Source organism: Periplaneta americana, chromosome 4, assembly GCF_040183065.1.
Source record: "Periplaneta americana isolate PAMFEO1 chromosome 4, P.americana_PAMFEO1_priV1, whole genome shotgun sequence".
Taxonomy (NCBI): domain Eukaryota; kingdom Metazoa; phylum Arthropoda; class Insecta; order Blattodea; family Blattidae; genus Periplaneta; species Periplaneta americana.
In genome coordinates, this window is record NC_091120.1 from 104,414,868 (window position 1) to 104,433,841 (window position 18,974).

Here is an 18,974-nt window from a genome sequence, read left to right on the forward strand (position 1 = left end):
GTGCATCCTATGATAGCCTTAAGAAGGGAAAAGGGACTGTGTATTATACATAATTTGAGGATGTCTGTGTGCAGGAAAACAAGTTCTTCAATTACATTCGCATGTCGAAATCATCATTTTATGAATTGCTGAATTACATGAGAGAAGACGTAACTGGCCAAGAAAAGTGTTCCAGCCGATGAAAAGTTAGTCGTAACATTGAAATAAGGCATATGAATTACTGAATTGTGACCACAATGTTTTTTTTTTTTAACACTAGAAGAAAACAAGTTCAACTTGTACTGTATTGTTTAGTATATATTACACAAACAAAATTCCATAATATATATAATCAATAATTTAAAAAATATATATATATATCATTTTTCTCGTTAACAGGCTTTTCTTTGAAGTCGGGAAGGAAATTTACCAGAACAATTTCCCACGCATTTAATTTTCCACTTTTGTTTCAACTTTTACTGTATTGTTTAGTATTTATTACGCAAACAAAATTCCATAATATTATATATAATCAATAATTGAAAAAAAAACAATATAATTCTTCTCGTTAACATGCTTTCTTTGAAGTCGGGAAGGAAATTTACCAGAACACTTTCCCGCGCATTTAATTTTGCACTTTTGTTTGAGTAGGCCTACGCTTTTGATCTGCTGTCCCATAATGAAGGAGATTTCTCAACTTCACATATAAAATCTTCTGTATTAACTTTGCTCTCAAACGAGTTCGTTAATTTTTTCGTCAAATCTTCCTTCTTCGTATCGTTCACCGTTGTTTCCAGTTCTTCCTCCATCGCACTGTTACCTGATGTCCGCAATTCTTCATCCGTGAAAATACAAAATACATACAAAGAACCAAATTACACAAACGTGCAGTTCGCGTCAACTGTATCTGCTAAGGATTTGTTGACAAGACAAGTCTGGGAGTCTGTGCGCGCAAGTCGAGTTTCATGCAATCAGTTTCCTAGTGTAATACGCTCCATTTCGGTCAATGCCCCGCAACTGTTGCGTGAAACTAAAAGTTGCAAGAGCAATTTCACGGCTTGCAACTAACTTGCAATCGATTTCCGACTGTGCAACTAATTGCAGTAAGTGTAATAGTTCCCATTTAAACCAATGCCCCACATCTTGTTTGGAAATCAGTTGCATGCAATCGATTGCCTAGTATAATAGAGCTCTTCCTTACTAACCGTGTAACTGTCTATAAAATACTATACATGTAATATTTATGTAGGTTTGATTGATAAAATTTCATATAAAAGCAGTTTCTGGTAGGCGTTCATGCAAGAGTAATGGTAGCCGTGTCGTTGGAAGCGAGGGCGTGGAGACAATTGCGTATCTCGTTCCAGAAATAAAAAAGGGTAGTGTTGTATTTCCAATCAGAAGGAATCATGGTCCGGCTGGGAAACAAGCATAGCCAGCAGAGTGGAGCGGGGCTCCAGCACGAGCAGAGCATCGAACTTCCGCTATCGTTTCGAACCGGAAACCGCCAACTTCCATCCATCTCGTTTACTGCACAACCTCCGGCAGGCCCCAGCCATTCCCCCCAAGGAAAAAGAGCTTTGAAAAAAGTAAACGCGATGATAGAAAGAGAGAAAGAACGTTGGCTGAGAGAGAGACAGAAAAGTTATCGAATAGCTAGAAAGAGAAGACAATAAGAGAAATAAAAAACGGGGGAACAAGAGAAATATAGCATGAAAGGAAGAAGTGAAAGTAAGAAGAAGGAAAGAGTTGACAGAATGGAAGAATAAAGAACAGAATAGAGGGAGATAAACGTTAAAGAAAAAGTGCAGTGATAAAAGGGGAGTTAACGGTCCACATCTCAACTCCCGGAGTCACTTTAACAAGTTCCTCTTTTTGGATGTGGGAATGGAAGGAAGGGCGAGGAGGGAGAAGCACACATGCAAAAAATAAGAAGAAGAAACGAGAACACGTCTTCTTTAAAGACGCCATCATCATGGTCGAGACAGCAGAAAACAAAAGGATATTAAAAGGAGAAATCAGGGCAAGTGAATGTGACACCCACATGTTCGCCTCCATTCTCGAGTTCATCACACCAACAGCTGTCTCCAGAATAATATCGCTGTTGAAAATAACACATGATGCAAGGTATTCATTATTCTGCTTCTCTCACTGTACTCGACGTTCCAAGTTCAGACAAAACGGCAAAGACGTCGATTAGCTTCCAGACTCTTTACAGTGTTGGTTCCACTGGCTTCAAGAGTGCAATATATCATCCGCCATTCAAAACTCACTTTAAACTTATATTTTGAGATACAAGAAACAAAAATATCACTGTGTTGGATAAAAAACGGGATTTGATTTAATAAAACATTGGGAATATGACTGCAGTTCTATTGATCAACAAACACCATTCTTTCCTCTGACACCATAATCCACTGTCTTTCCCTTCTCTTTCACACATTGCATTTCTCCACTCCTGTCTATCTTGCGTCTCGTTTTCAAAATTTATCCACCCATCATAACCTAGACACACGATCACAACACTCCTCAATATTATCCATTCTCTCCCACCGAACACCTTCATATTCATCTTCTTTCACTGTGGCTGTTCCTCGGCTTTGGAATTCCCTACCGAGTAATGTCAGGGACTGTCAGACATCAAACCAATTTAAAAATAGACTAACGAAATATTTTTCTAACAATTGTTGTTAACAATAATAGCTCTTTCAGGTTTCTCAATGTTTAATGGTTATATATCATAGAATAAATATTTAAATTATCTCATTATTATTATTATTATTATTATTATTATTATTATTATCATCATCATCATCATCATCATCATCATCACCACTATTTCTTACCAATGTTTATTATTGTCACACCAACATTACTTATCCAACTTTTATTATTTACTTTCATGTTGTTTTATGGTCTAGATATTAATGTAATAACTATGTAACCAATTGTATTCTATTAGAATTAGAGTCTGGCTGGGCGAAAGAGAAGGCCTACTGGCCTTAGCTCTGCCAAATTAAATAAATAAATTATTATTAATTATTATAATAGAGAATGAAATTCGTGACCGTAAAAAATGCTGCTTGAAAACGTCATATAAGCAGCAAAATTAGATTAGTTATATTGAATTATTTCAACGTTACAATTGCTTGTTTGTTAAAATGTGTATATAATAACGCTATACAATTTATCTTCTTTTTTGTGTGTTTTTGGAAAACATAAATTCAATTAATGCTTCACCATAAATGTTGTAACTAAAACCTTGTGTACCCCTCGTGTTTATCGCATGGCTCTTCCTCCCCCATACGTTACCTACACTTTGTTTACATTTTCACTGTGCCTAAACGAGACGTTCTACTATAGTATGAGATATTGAGCCAAAAAATGTTTTGAAAATAATATGGAAGATATTAAAACGATGTTCTGAATCTATGTGAATCTAGTAGTTGCGGAGCCTTTTGAATGTAGCGTGTGGCAGAGATGAGGAAGAAACAATGCTGCAAATCAACTTTTGTAAACAGCAGGGTGAAATAAGGTCTATCATTATGAACTAAATATAAACTGATTTCATTGAATTAAATAAACTCATAGTATTTTAATTTGGTACGGTATGTTTAATGGTCTCACAAATTAAACATGTAACAGTATATTTTACAATAAGTACCTACTCAAATACAATATAAAGCCCACCGACATACTGTAGGTTCGTGTTTCTTAGAACTTGTTACTATCCCTTCTTTATTTCTCTTATTCTACCTTTCCACCTCTTCTGGCTGTTTATAGACACTACAGACTCACTGAACATAAACAGAACAAAATTGTAAACTGTTCAAGCAGTGATGAATGCACAAATTCTCATAGCACCATCCAAAGCGAATAAAACTGTTTTTACAGAATCCTCTGTAGTACAATTTTAATCCGTAATATGTTTAATGGACTCACTCCTTATGTTCGGAATCAGTGACTTAAACTATTGACCATAAAATCACACACTAGGAGGAATTATATTAAATGATAAACTTGTAGTAATAAATTGTGCTAGGACTCGACAATTACTATGTGCTATGTTTTTCATATTTTTCTGTTGTGCTCAACTTCTTTCAAAAGCGTAATGTAATTTTCAATAAATTTAGTTACACATCTCAGCGTTATTTTAATACTGTACAACGTAAGTTTTCTATTCATTTACTAACCCAATCAAATTGATAACTTGCCTTTACTTTAGGAATTGTGCATCGATGTAGTAACCCCCTTTCTTTGAAACACAAAAAGTAATAACTAACAAGTAAGCAGTATTTTATAGTATCACTCGACCAAAGCCAGTAGAGTCCTGCAGCCCGGAGCTACTGCTCCTGCGTTTGTAACACTGCATCGCGATAGTTCATATTACGCCCGCGGCTCCGCTTGCCTTGGTCGAGTAATAACTTGAGATTTTCTTCAATTGATTAACATAATTTAATTCAAGTTATTAATTCCTCGTGTATATGAGAATATGGTGAAAGATTCCATCACGTGAACAATTAGACTAGTATGGTATTCAATTTCTCTCAAATTAAACCTGTAACTCTTTAGCTACAGTACACTATTATGTTCAATGTCAGACTGTGTAGTTGCCGATCACTGCCTCGTGACACAGGTCTTGTCTTCTTCCGAACGACAGCATCAGGACTTCAAAACTAACAAACTTACTTACTGGTTTTTAAGGAACCCGGAGGTTCATTGCCGCCCTCACATAAGCCCGCCATTGGTCCCTATCCTGAGCAAGATTAATCCAGTCTCTATCATCATATCCCACCTCCCTCAAATCCATTTTAATATTATCTTCCCATCTACGTCTCGGCCTCCCTAAAGGCCTTTATCCCTCCGGCCTTCCAACTAACTCTCTATATGTATTTCTGGATTCGCCCATTCGTGCTACATGCCCTGCCCATCTCAAACGTCTGGATTTAATGTTCCTAATTATGTCAGGTGAAGAATACAATGCGTGCAGTTCTGTGTTGTGTAACTTTCTCCATTCTCCTGTAACTTCATCCCTCTTAGCCCCAAATATTTTCCTAAGCACCTTATTCTCAAACACCCTTAACCTATGTACCTCTCTCAAAGTGAGAGTCCAAGTTTCACAACCATAAAGAACAACCGGTAATATAACTGTTTTATAAATTCTAACTTCCAGATTTTTTGACAGCAGACTGCATGATAAACGTTTCTCTATCGAATAATAACAGGCATTTCCCATATTTATTCTCTGTTTAATTTCCTCCCGAGTGTCATTTATATTTGTTAATGTTGCTCGTAGGTTTTGGAGTTTTCCACCTCTTCGAAGGATAAATTTCCAATTTTTATATTTCCATTTCGTACAATATTCCCGTCACGAGTAATAATCATATACTTTTTCTTTTCGGGATTTACTTCCAAACCTATGTCTTTACTTGCTTCCAGTAAAATTTCCGTGTTTTCCCTAATCGTTTGTGGATTTTCTCCTAACATATTCACGTCATCCGCATAGACAAGCAGCTGATGTAACCCGTTCAATTCCAAACCCTCTCTGTTATCCTGGACTTTCCTAATGGCATACTCTAGAGCAAAGTTAAAAAGTAAAGGAGATAGTGCATCTATTTGCTTTAGCCCACAGTGAATTGGAAACGCATCTGACAGAAACTGACCTATACGAACTCTGCTGTACGTTTCACTGAGACACATTTTAATTAATCGAACTAGTTTCTTGGGAATACCAAATTCAATAAGAATATCATATAAAATTTCTTTCTTAACCGAGTCATATGCCTTTTTTGAAATCTATGAATAACTGATGCACTGTACTCTTATACTCCCATTTTTCTCCATTATCTGTCGAATACAAAATATCTGATCAATAGTTGATCTATTACGCCTAAAACCACACTGATGATCCCCAATAATTTCATCTACATATGGAGTTAATCTTCTAACTAACAAACTACTACTAATATTCTAAGCACTGTTTAACTGTCTTATAGGTCGATTTAAATTTTTTTGTAGAAAATATATTATAAATGCGCCGTTTTATTGTACAAAACTTAAGGCACTATCCAACTTTCTAGTGTTGAACGTTCTCTTGTTAGAGTGTGGATGCCAGTGTTATTAAAAGAGAGCAGAATTTCTCGGAGGAATAACGTTCTTGCCTATCATTGATGTAATTGACCAACTAATACTTCTTCCACGAAGAGCATACAATTTTTAATGCTTAAAATTTTGAATAAACAAGGTAGAAGTGAAATAACCCTGCAGATTGAAAAGGATGATAGGGTATACGTAAACAAATAGAAAACTTGTATCACGTATTGTGATTAAATGCATGATTAATTAGAAAATTTAGTTTGAAATTTGAGAAGTCCGGCAACATCGTCGCTAATGCACTCTACTCGTGATACAGATGTAAGAGGTCAACAAACTCGGCGAGTCTCCGTACGTAAGCTGCATTCTGCCGAGACGTTGCCACCGCTAGCTACGTGCAATGGCTTGAATTTAGAGGTTTTTAAAATTAAATTTATACGAAAACCGTCCACGCTATTGAAATACGCCAGAGGTATGAACTATTCTTTATTAGATTTCCTATCGACGTTGATAAAAATCACGAACCTACTCGCAATAGTTAACGAAAAAACTATGAACTTTCCAACATGATATTATAGTCTTTTGTTACAGACCGATTATTTAGTCCTGACAGCTCGGCAACGCGAAAGAGGGGAATTAATAGTAGTGGGGAGAGCTCCGGAGTAGAGATAAGGGCGAGTGATCGGTAAAGGAATGCAGTACAGCTTAATTCTACTAGAAACATACCTCTCTACCGCACGCATGGCATCCGATCGCTTCGAAGGAAAGCGAGTGTCTAACCCAAACACCTCTTGGCGTAATTAAATGGACTCGCCTGACCCAGGCGCACATCGTCGCCGGCGACTGTCAGGACTAAATAATCGTAGGCCTACTGTACAGTAGTGGCAAAAAAAAAATCGGACAGACCCTTGTAGCTGATTTCAGAGCCGTGTTCACAGTGACAGCACGATACACTGGTAACTAAGACTTTCGTGGTTCGAATCTTGCCTGGGAAGGAAACTTTTTTTTTTTTTTTTTTGTTCCTTATTCAAATTTATTCCCAATACTTTTCGATTGCAGCGATATTTTACTACTTAATTAACTTATTATTCCCAGAACATAAATTTTACCAGTTTATTTTCTAATGGCTTTCGAAATGGGCTACGTCAATAGTCGTAACTACAACAATTTCAATAGATTACTCGCTGTCTTGTAAATGCGGGCGTGGCATGCGCAGTGGCTCATTTCGGGGACTGTTTATTCCGTCGGTCCGTTTTTTTTTTTTTTGCCACTTCTGTACATACAACATGAGCTATTCGTTCTGAAAATCTGCAAGGCTATTTCACGTCCATTCTGTATATCTTGAAAGTCTAATAATATCCATCATTCTACGAAATATGTAAACTTCTCCGCATATATTTTTATGTCGAATTTTAAATACGTGATCTGTAAATGTTGTTACTATATTAGTCTACAAGAATTTTCCACTTTACAAATTCGTTTTTATCTTAATACCAACAATGAGTTAATTTGAAGCATGTATTTTCTAATTAAATAGACATGCTTTATTTCGTTTGCGAGCTTGTTCGCTCCCCCATGGAATAAAGTTCCTAGGAAACGTTTTTGAATGATGTAACAGTTTTTTAAAAATTAAGTTGAAACAAGTAACTTTAGCGCTAATAAATATAAATAATGTCATACTCTGGAGTTAAGTAACATACATATTTAAGAAGTAATAATTTTTTGCAACTTGATTAACACAGAGTCTGTATATGACGCACGAATTTGCAATAAATGGTTTATCAGAAGAAATATTGCAACATTTCTACCAAAGTGCAGCTAACTGCCTCAGGAAAACATTCTACTGTCAAGCAGTACGTAAGAACTGTGATTTATTGCTGTGCAGGAGCCAAATTACCCCCGCAGTAAATTAAATACAACAACATATAGAGAGTAATTCTTCTTCTTTCGGCCTTTCACACTTGTCAGCGTTCCGTCTTTTTGCTTTTAGGACACTTTTAATCTCACGCGCTAGAAAGATTCTCCGCTGCAAATGGTGTCATGTCCTTAGATGGAACAATACAGGAGATCACAATAATAACTATAGTCGGAATTATATGCAAAATAATTTAACATATGCAAATATGATATTCTTCGATTACCATTACAACATTAATATGAGGCGTTCCGTAAGAGGAGGGCGAACCCGCCAAATGTACCTGTAGAGATAATCGATGGTCAAATTATTTTACCTGTAAACGAGATAAGGACGAAGCCGCCAAGGACACGTCTATAAATAATTATGATGACTTTGTACACTGAAAAACGAATACCTTTATTGAAAATTACAGTTAAATGTCCAATTTAATATTCCAACTTAATAGTGATCATAGATGACATTATGAATTCATTAATATTATGTGAATAATTTGAAAACAGTATATCAGAAAAAGCAATGGGCATAGAATGAACTCAATAGTGGGAGAGATTAATAACAATATAATAATAATAATAATAATAATAATAATAATAATAATAATAATAATAATAATAAAACACTAAATCGCACTGTGATATGACATTTACAAAGTGTCTGAAATTATTAATAAACAAAAATAAGTAGATGCCTGTCATGTTATTACCCTTGTTATCAAAAGTGGTCTCACTTGTTCTGGGAACAGAGGTGCTAATAATCCGTTACATCATCTTCATCAGACGTCTCCAAAAGCCTACTCGCGAGTAAGCCCCTGAACGGAACCGAAGCCAGTACGTAATGAGCGTGCTCCGCCTCAGCCATCCCCACCTGTACTGTACTCAATATTTATGCGCAAAGGAAGAGCAGTGGCGGACTGCCATTATCATTATGTTGGTCGGAGTGATCGACCGTTTCACAATGTCTTCTAATCATGGACGTAGTATATTTAAGGATGAAAGGAAAGAGATATATTTTTTTGTGTTAGTGGAGAGAATATGATATGTTTAATTTGTTCGAAAATTCTTAAGGGTTTGTTAAAATTCAACATGCGACGACACTACTCCACTCTTCACAAAGAATATCATACAATTACATGTTGGGCATGTGAAAATAATTTATTCTGGGACGTCTGTATAACTGTTAGTTATACATAACAATCAGTATATTGCAATATGTTTACTCTCAATTTCGCATGATATACTTACAGTTTTTAGTTTTATTTTAGGTGAAATACGTACAAATATTTTTAAAATTTTGAAAGAAGAAAATACAAACACAAATCACACATATCCTCAGTCTTAAAAAAAAAAAAAAACTTCTTGCTAGCTATATTCTAACTTGGAATATTGGAAAATCAATGAAGCCATTTACAGAATGAGCATTTGTAAAATCGTGCATACGGAATGTTACTAAAATACTGTGTCCAGAACAAACTCGCAGGTTTAAGACAATTAAATTGTCTCCAAACACAGTTCAGAGAAGGATTTGCAAGATTGTAAATGTAATTGAATCTGAAGTCGGAACCACAATTAAGCATAGCTTGCTCGCTTGCACTGGACGAAAGCACAGATAGAAATGACAAAGGTCACCTAACCAATTTCATCTGAGGAGTTAATGAACATTTTGCTCTGTCTGAATGTCTTCTAGATGTAATCACAAAATACAACTGGAGAAGATGTTTTCCAGGTACTGAAAGACACCATAGAACAGAAAAGGCTGAATTTGCAACGGCTTGTATCAATAGCAACAGATGGGGCTCCAGCCATGACTGGTAAACGGACAGGATTGGTGGGCAGGCTAAACAAATGGTTGAATGATCAGGGAGTGCCTGTAAATGTAAAATATTTGCATTGTTTAATTCACCAGGAAGCACTGTGGAGTAAAGTTGTAAATATGAAATAGGTGATGGATGTGGTCGTACGAACGGTCAATACAATTAATGGTTCCTTCCTAAAATATCGCAAATTTTGTAAGCTGTTAGAGCAATTATGCCTAAGAGAGGAACATGAAGATTGGTAAGTTTTTTTATGCATATGCTTTATTGTATATGTTGTTTTAGTATATCTAAATTGTTCATTGCAACTAATTGTTCCTTTTAATTTAGAAGGGAAGAATATTCAAGAGTTGGAAAATGAACTGTATGTAACTGATGTAACATTTCTTGTTGATATTTCGGAACATTTCAACAATTTGAATTGCCATCTGCAAGGACACAATCAGAATACTCCTATAATCGACAGGTACAATCGTGTTACATGGTTTGTGGCAATGCTAGATGTTTGGAAAGTGCAGCTTGTGCGAAATGAATTATCCCATTTTCCATGTTTGCATTCGCTCACGAATATTTCCCAATCAAAAGTAAATGCTTCAAAGTATGTCAAAATAATATACAAACGAATGATATTTCTTATCCTTTTGATGTTATTATTTGTAAACATAAGCAGATTGCTGCCGCAATCCCCCACTGATCGCTCCCATCTGTTGAGGTAGGAGTCTCTCCCCCTTCTCTAGCCTTACAGCACACTGTGTTCGGCGGGCAGCATCGGGATCACGAATGACTATACGCTTTTTGGAGATCACTGATTTTCATGAAGATGTTCCTCTGAGTCGGTTACTGCTAGTTGCACGTTTTGTTTGCTGAACACGTCATTCAGAAACGTTCTGTGGCACATAGATAAGGAGAGCTTTCAGATCCTGTACTTTATCAGAACTGAGCTTTATTGGCGTGACATAGTACCTCTTTGGTAAAACCAGCTGAGAGATGTCTGCCTGTTCTTAATCCGACATCTTTTCACATCAACACTGGTTACGAGCTTAGAAATATAGGCATTCTGGAGGTCATAATCACCCAACTCCCAGAAATTACGAAATACAGGTTGTATTTTCTCCATACCTAATGCGTTGAAGCACCCACTAGTACATGGCGGGCCTATACCGCCAGGTTGCACATGTCGACATGTTTTGGTACCAATGTATGATTCATCTTTGTTCCTTTTAACTTTGCTTGTACGTTTATCCATTTTTCGACATGCCTCTGACATTTCCTACAATAACCAGATATGCCTGGTTGATTATCACTATCACTATTACTCATACTAAGCTATTACAATGTTCATAAATACACGTAATTCCTCACTCCGGTTGTACTCGTCTGTGTGGTTACAACACTAAGACAATGAATGGCGCGGCCTTCAGGCGGAGTGGCGTATTCGCCCTTCTCGTACGGAGTAATATGAATATTATGAACCTGTCACAGACTATGCAGTTTCTCCAACCTTACAAACAATGATAATTTCGATGTAGTAAGGTAGAGCCCGCCAACGTCTGTCAGGCTTAATTTGCAGATATGTGTCTTAAACTCTCGGAGGAGTAAAAAACACAAAATTCGACCCTTAGCGGGCTCGCCCTTTTCTTACGGAACGCCTCATATCTTAACACGTTTGTTACTGCATATGATTGCATACTCTAAAATTTATTTACATTGCTTGCATATTTTACTATTTCAGTATAATAATTGCATATCTCGACATACTCTGATGTATATTTCCTTTTGTAATAAAAATTATTGCATATTCAGCGTGTGGAAATTCGGTATTACGCTTGGTTCACTTACTTTAATACAGCGTAAGTCAATTATCTTAAACAAAGAAAGCATGTTGTAAATATTCAGATTGTCAATGTTAATACAGATAATACAATATAATATTTGTTTTATTCAGTTTTATGACAAATCAATTATTAAAACAATGACATATATTTCATTGAGTGTAGTCATTGAGTTTTATACAAAGTAAGTTACGAACGATTTCGCCCATTCAGGCATCTTCAGGTTCTGAGTACAATATCTAATTATTAATTTGTATGTATGTATGTATTTATTTACACTGCAAGTGGGCAAGCACCCGGTGGCAGTGGTATATACAATATTAACAATACACAATAAAATGATAACCAATACACAATAAAATTTACAATACACAATACAATTTTACAGCACATATACAATTTTACACACAATACAATAATAATACACAATACAATTTAACACAATAATAATAAAACATAAAATAAAATACCTAATTTTACAATACAACCTGCATAATTATCTATAGGTCCTACATAAGTTTCAATAGTCTTTCACTTTACTCTCATCTCATTCCCTGTAGTGGCACTATGACGCATTTCACTGACACTTTAGCACACATTTCACTGACACTCTGTAACTCATTTCACTGGCACTATAGAACACATTTCATTGACGCTATAATTTATCACTGATCGGAACTGTTCACTGCACTGTAAAACCATAACTTCACTGACTCACCTCTCTTCACTGATACAACAGTTCAAATAAGTCAAATAATTACATCCTTATGCATACTTATAAACAGAACTACATTTAAACTAAACACTTCTAAGGCCCTCTTACACGCTAGTTTTAAATAATTTACAATTCAAACCAAGGAAGTAAACTCGTCAGCTTAGATAAATACATGTCACCTTAAAAAAATTAAATGTTTAATGTCCCCTTAATTTTAATTTTCACTTTATATACAACTTTTTAAATTATTCTTGAATCTCCTTAAGGAAGGACAGCCCTCAAAGACCGCTGCAGGTAGGTCATTCCAATCATTTATAGTTCTATTTAAAAATGAGAATTTACCTACATCCGTTTTCTGTTTCCTACATTTGATTTTAAAATCATGATCGTTCCTACCATAGTACGTTGGCTTTTCTAACCGAGCCGTTATGTCTACCCATGCTTTCTGACCTAGATGTGCTCTATACAATGATGTTATTCTAGTTTTCCTACGTCTGTTTTCCAAAGTTTCCCATTTAAGTTCTTTTATCGTATCGTTTCCATCTTCTCTTTTACCTTTAACAAATTTCGCTGCCCTATACTGGATTCTTTCTAAGGAATTTATCTGGTATATTCTATAGGGATCCCAACATGTAGTTCCGTATTCCATTAACGGTCGCACTAACGTTAGATATGCTATTTCCCTCGATTTGGGGCTAGCCTTTCTCAAGATTCTCATAATAAAGTGAAGTGCCCTCCATGCTTTACCCGTAACATTGTCAACATGCTCTCCCCAAGAAAGTTTGGAGTTTAAATACACTCCTAGGTATTTACAACATTGTTCTTGCGGAATTACAACACCACTGAATTCGTAATTAAGACTAGTTTCCTCTCGGGTTTTACAAAATGTTATAGATTTACTTTTAGAACCATTTATTTTCATCCTATGCTTTAACGCCCAGTTATAAATTTTATTCAAGTCTGTTTGAATAGCATCTACATCTGAATTATTTCTAATCTTTCTATAGATAATGCAGTCGTCTGCAGATAGCCTCATATTTGATGTAATATTCTGGCATAGGTCATTTACGTATATTATAAAGAGTAATGGACCCAGAACGCTGTCTGTGGCACCCCTGAACTTATATTTCCAATTTCCGATATTTCATGACCTACTCTAACTCTCTGGGTTCTACCGTTTAAGAATTCTTGGATCCATAGCACCACTCTTTTATCTATTCCTAGCCTACTTAACTTATCTATTAATATGTCATGTGGCACCAAATCAAATGCTTTCGAAAAATCAATCACAACTGCATCGATTCTTCCGCCTCTATCTACCTCTTCAGCTAGATCCTGAACAAGCGACGTAATTTGACTATCACATGAGAAGCCTTCCCTAAAACCATGCTGGCGGTTGTAAAACCAGTCTTTCGCATTTAGAACATGACGAATATAATCCGATATCAAATGCTCCATGACTTTACATACGACAGATGTAAGGCTAATCGGTCTGTAGTTTCCGACATCTAATTTATTTCCACCTTTATGTATGGGTACCACTATAGCTGATTTCCAGTCACATGGAATAGCTGCATTGTTTATGGAAACATGAAATGTACGCATTAAGTATGGAATTATGGCCTCGGAACCTAATTTAAGAATCTCTGTAGCAATACTATCTGGTCCTCGACCGATTTTTTAATTTCGTTATTCTCTCTCTAACCCCTTTGGAAGTTATTTTGAAAGTCGAATCTGGTTCACATTCACGGTCTGTGACACAACCACTCCTATCAGCGGGATTATTATTATTATTATTATTATTATTATTATTATTATTATTATTATTATTATTATTATTATTATTATTATTATTATTATTATTGAAAACCGAAATGAAATAGGAATTTAATAAGTCGGCCTTTTCTTTGTCATCAGTTATACTTTCTCCGTTCTGATTTCGTAAAATCACTACTCCTTCGTTTTTTCCTTTTCTCCTGCGTACATAATTATAAAACTGTCTCCAATTGTTACTTTCATCTTCTTTTAAAATAGTTTTTAGAAAATTTTCCTGAGCTAACCTTTTTTCACACTCAAGTTTCTTAATTAATTCGACATATTTTTCCCAATGCTCATGGCTTCGTTTGCGTTTGCTAAATGCGCGCCTTGTCTTTTTCTTTAAGTAGCGAATATAATTAGTGTAATATTCTGGGTCCGGATTTTTCTTAATTATTTTAGAAGGTACACATTTTACTAATGCCTCGAAAATTATAGGCCTACTCTTAAATTTATACCACACATTTTCCATATTTCCTTCAGTCCTTAGAAAGTCATCATGCTTTTGTCGTAGAAACGTTTGTAATTCATGGACATCGGTTTTGTTAAAATTCCAGACAGACAAAAATTCCAGACAGATATGATAATTACAAAGATAGTCGATGAGATGGACTGTTTAAAATTGGTCATGATATATATAAAATGTACAAACATATGCATAATTAAAATGTAATCATGTTACAAAGTCATAAAATTGTGAGATTGTGAACACGTAGTGTTTTAAATTTTAAACTTCATAATACCCAGTGTAGATCTTGTTCGTAGATTCCATTAAATGATGAATTGTATTTTATTAAAACGTGGCAACTGCACAGGCTGTTGTGATATATCATTATGATCTGAAGTAGTGTTTATGAAGACACGAGACGATCTTGCTGCTTTTGATACTATGGCTAATATGACGCGAGCGATGTATGTAACGTTCGTAACTTACTTTGTATAAAACTCAATGACTACATGTTATGAAATATATGCCATTGTTTTAATAATTGATTTGTCATAAGACTGAATAAAACAAATATTATATTGTATTATCTGTATCTTAAACAAGCCTGGGCGCTAATACTTCAATTGAGTGACTGGAGACCACCCCTTAATTCCCCACTCCACTTTTCCCGGCTGAGACAGTAAAGTTTTGGTGCGGTACGAACGGACAGGAAGGTCAGTGACGGATTATATCAGGCGGGCACGATAGCTTTTACGAACTTTCCTCTCTCGCTGGTCACCTAAAATCCACCACTGATGTACAGAGACTTATTGTTTGTAAGGCGGTGTAAGCGGAAAGGACATCGGCGGTAGCTTCTCCGTCCCTTTCAATTCCCTTGTTATGCCCAGGACTGATCTTAAACATTAACATAAGTGAAAGCACAGTGTTCTCCGCTTCAAGAGTTTTTGTCTTTAGTTCAAAATGTATTTATGGATTAACCACTGAAACACACGGATTAGCAAAAACCGTTTCTGGAAAACTTCAATCTATCCTTGCAAAAATTCTCGATACCATATTTTTCTTTATAAGACAGCAGAATTGTTACGCGGTGAAGCAGCAGAATTAGAAGATGAGTTCTCTTAAGAAGAAATACGAAGTTGATCTCACACACCTTTGGCTTCTTGTGATGTGGAGAGGTTATTCTCAATGTGTACAATATCTGTTTTCTGATAGGCGTAGGATCTCGCTATGGAAAACATGAAAAATAAATTCATCGTTGACTGTAATATTATACTCTGCTTTAATATGGACAAAAGATAAATATTTCATACATAAGTTATATTTTTCGAACTAAAGTACGATAGTGTGTGTGTTATTCCAAAGTGCAAGGTTTTTCACAACTTTCAACAAATTGTGTATGCATTAAAACCAATTTGTTACTAAATTGAAACAGTGAAAATATGTACGATCTCTTCTTTGTAATACATATTTTAAAATTATGTTAACATGTTTTCATGCATAAGGTAAAGTACCCAAATAAGAGACAGGGCCCTAATAAGAGATACCTTGTTAACTTCTCCGGTATAATTTGCCATCTCTCGACAACTATGGTAAATCAATGTTTGTGCTTCTAAGGCATCGTGTTATTTGTCTAACCACAGTTGAAAGTAAGCAACGATGCTGAGAGCAAGAAAAGTAATTTTTCATACTTTGAACTTTTTACTGGGTTTTGTTGAGGAAGAGAACAGCAGGTAATGTAAGCTACAACAAATTTATTATTAATTTTATAAAATTGCTAACAAAATGTTGCTAATAAGGAAGATAATAACTTATGACCTTGGGTAGCTATTTCATTTTTATTTACTCCGTTCCCTAATAAGAGATACCTAGGGGTCCTATTAAGAGATAGTATCTCTTATTTAGAACCCTTATTTGGTATTATTATGATGCTCACTTTGAGAGTTTACGAAAAGCGTTAATGCTTCTGGTCGTGTCAGTTTGTCTGTCAGCAACTACATAAGAACCAATGAAAGATTAATTGAACTATTAATTAAAATTAATTACGAATTAGGTCAATCATTAATTATCCATTGTCCTCAAATATCCATTACAAAAATTACTAATTGAAATGATTAAGTTATCATTATTAATGACTAAAATTAATTATTCATTGAGATGACAATAATATCAATAGCTAAATTCAATTAAAATCAGCTAGTCCGACAATATTTATCTTACTTAAAGATCAAAACATAAGTGCTTAATTCGTAAAATATTCTCTATACATTTCAGATAAAAATCTTGTGTAATTATTAAAACTATATATATATATATATATATATATATATATATATATAAAATTTGAACTGGTAATGGAAATTACGGGAAAACGGCTGAACGGATTTTAATAAATGACCCCTCATTTTGAAGCTTGGAATCCAAAGTTTTTCGGAAAAGTTGTAGTTTTCAGTGAAATGTCAATTTTCCTACATAATTTTCCTATTTTCCAAAAACCATCTGTTGTCAGTTTTGAGAACTAATAGCTTCTCATATTCGAACAAAGCAATAAAGTAAACATTATCAAGGAGGCCATGCCTCCAAGATTTCCAACAGATTCTTTGACATCACAGTGTCAATAGGTCGAATTTCGATATATAACTACAACGTCTTTGATTTTCATTGATGTCAGAGAATAATTAAGAAGTTTTTTTTTTTTAAATATTGTATAGTTAATATCATGTTTTTTTTTTCTCGCTGTTATTTATACTCGCTTTAAAATCATACCGCGAGTTATCTTGTGTGAAATCCGAAGACCTGTGTACTATTATTGAGACTGGTTCTATTGTTGTGAACTAGATGGCGACTGTATACGTATTACTGTTATGAATATGATTCCGGTGATATTCAGGGATGTTGTGGCCCGAACTTCCTGGCATTTGCATTTGAGGAAAAGCTGAAGAAACCTCAACAAGGAAATTCAACGTGACCGGGAATCGGACCCGGGCCCTCTGCGTAAGAGACCAGCATGCTGACCTCTTACACCACAGAGGTGGTCTCATGGTTTATTTGTCCCTAATGATACACATTAATCCTATTATTGGAACGACTCCAGAATACCGCGTAAGTACATGTCGTTATTGCTTTGTTGAATGATTTATTTTTGGTTCAGGGAACATATTTTTTATGTACTTATTTATTTTTTCTACCCTTGCGCCATCAATAAAAACATGTGTTTTAATTATTTTTAATTTGTACAGTCTTTGTACATAAGTACTTACGTGGTATTCTGAAGTATAGCGTTATTATTGATAGAAAAAACCTTTTGAGGTTCTGTAAGTAGACAGAGAGAGCTGCCGTGTGGCCAGCGAGCTGCAGAGCAGCGAGGGTGGGGATAACTTCCCCTACTGGTGTTCTGTTCTTTGCGATTTATCCTTTTGTTTATACTGTTATTAAAAATGAAATATTTAAGTGGTGTGGATCTTTTTCAGATATTTAATTGCGGTGTGGTGTAGATATGTAGGCTATTATGTGTGAGTACCTAATTTTCCTAGGTAGTAGTGCAGTCATTACGAGCTTATAGACAATAAAATTGTACGTCATTTCTTCGACATAATTTATGCTAACGTTTTACGTGGCGAAAACGATTTCCGACATTTACTGGTACTTAATATACTCCAAACGTTGTCAGATAATATCCTTACCAACAATCTTTATGCTATTTCATACAAAAATCCAAGTCACTACCAAAACGTAAAATCAGTAGGTATGAGATTTTATCACCTTATATCATTATAAAGGATTAATCCTAGGATTTTTGGAAAATATAATATAGCTTTTTTTTAAATAAGTTAATTCATTGTTGAAAATAATTTTAAAATCAAAAGCTAATTGAAAGTTATGCGTCAGAGCCTTCTAGCGATCTTCTCCAGTAACATGAACTTTCGAGCACGGCCGACTTGATGTTCCCTTCGCTTTTTTGTATACGGCCTTGAGAATAGTAATATTTTCTTGAAATTGGATAATTTCTTAATTCCACCACGAAGCGCTGTCTGCCAAGCTCTGGTGTCCACAGAAGAAATACTCAATATGAATTAAAAGAAATGATTAAAGAGTAATAATAACACTTATAAATAATAAATAAGAAAATAGTAAGTGTTATTATGTTTAGTTCTGTTAATTATGGTAAAAGCGTGAGTTTAAAAGCAGGGAAGGTAACACATAGTAACCTGTTCAGTTTAAGTAACATGATGACAGAGGCGTAATTTTGAAGTTCATTCACTGAGTAGCACCCCTAGGCTAAACTGCGATGTTTCAAAGTAATCACTTGGGTAATTATTTACCATAACTTGTACTGAGTTTTATAATTTCAGTCACTGCACTGATACATT

The 18,974-nt window shown here is 35.1% G+C and overlaps 1 protein-coding gene across 8 annotated transcripts in view; it reads left to right on the forward strand.

Annotated features, from left to right (window-relative positions):
* The window catches only part of LOC138698100 (uncharacterized), a 960,595-nt gene that overhangs the window by 286,841 nt on the left and 654,780 nt on the right, over positions 1–18,974 (forward strand). The window lies entirely within an intron of this gene.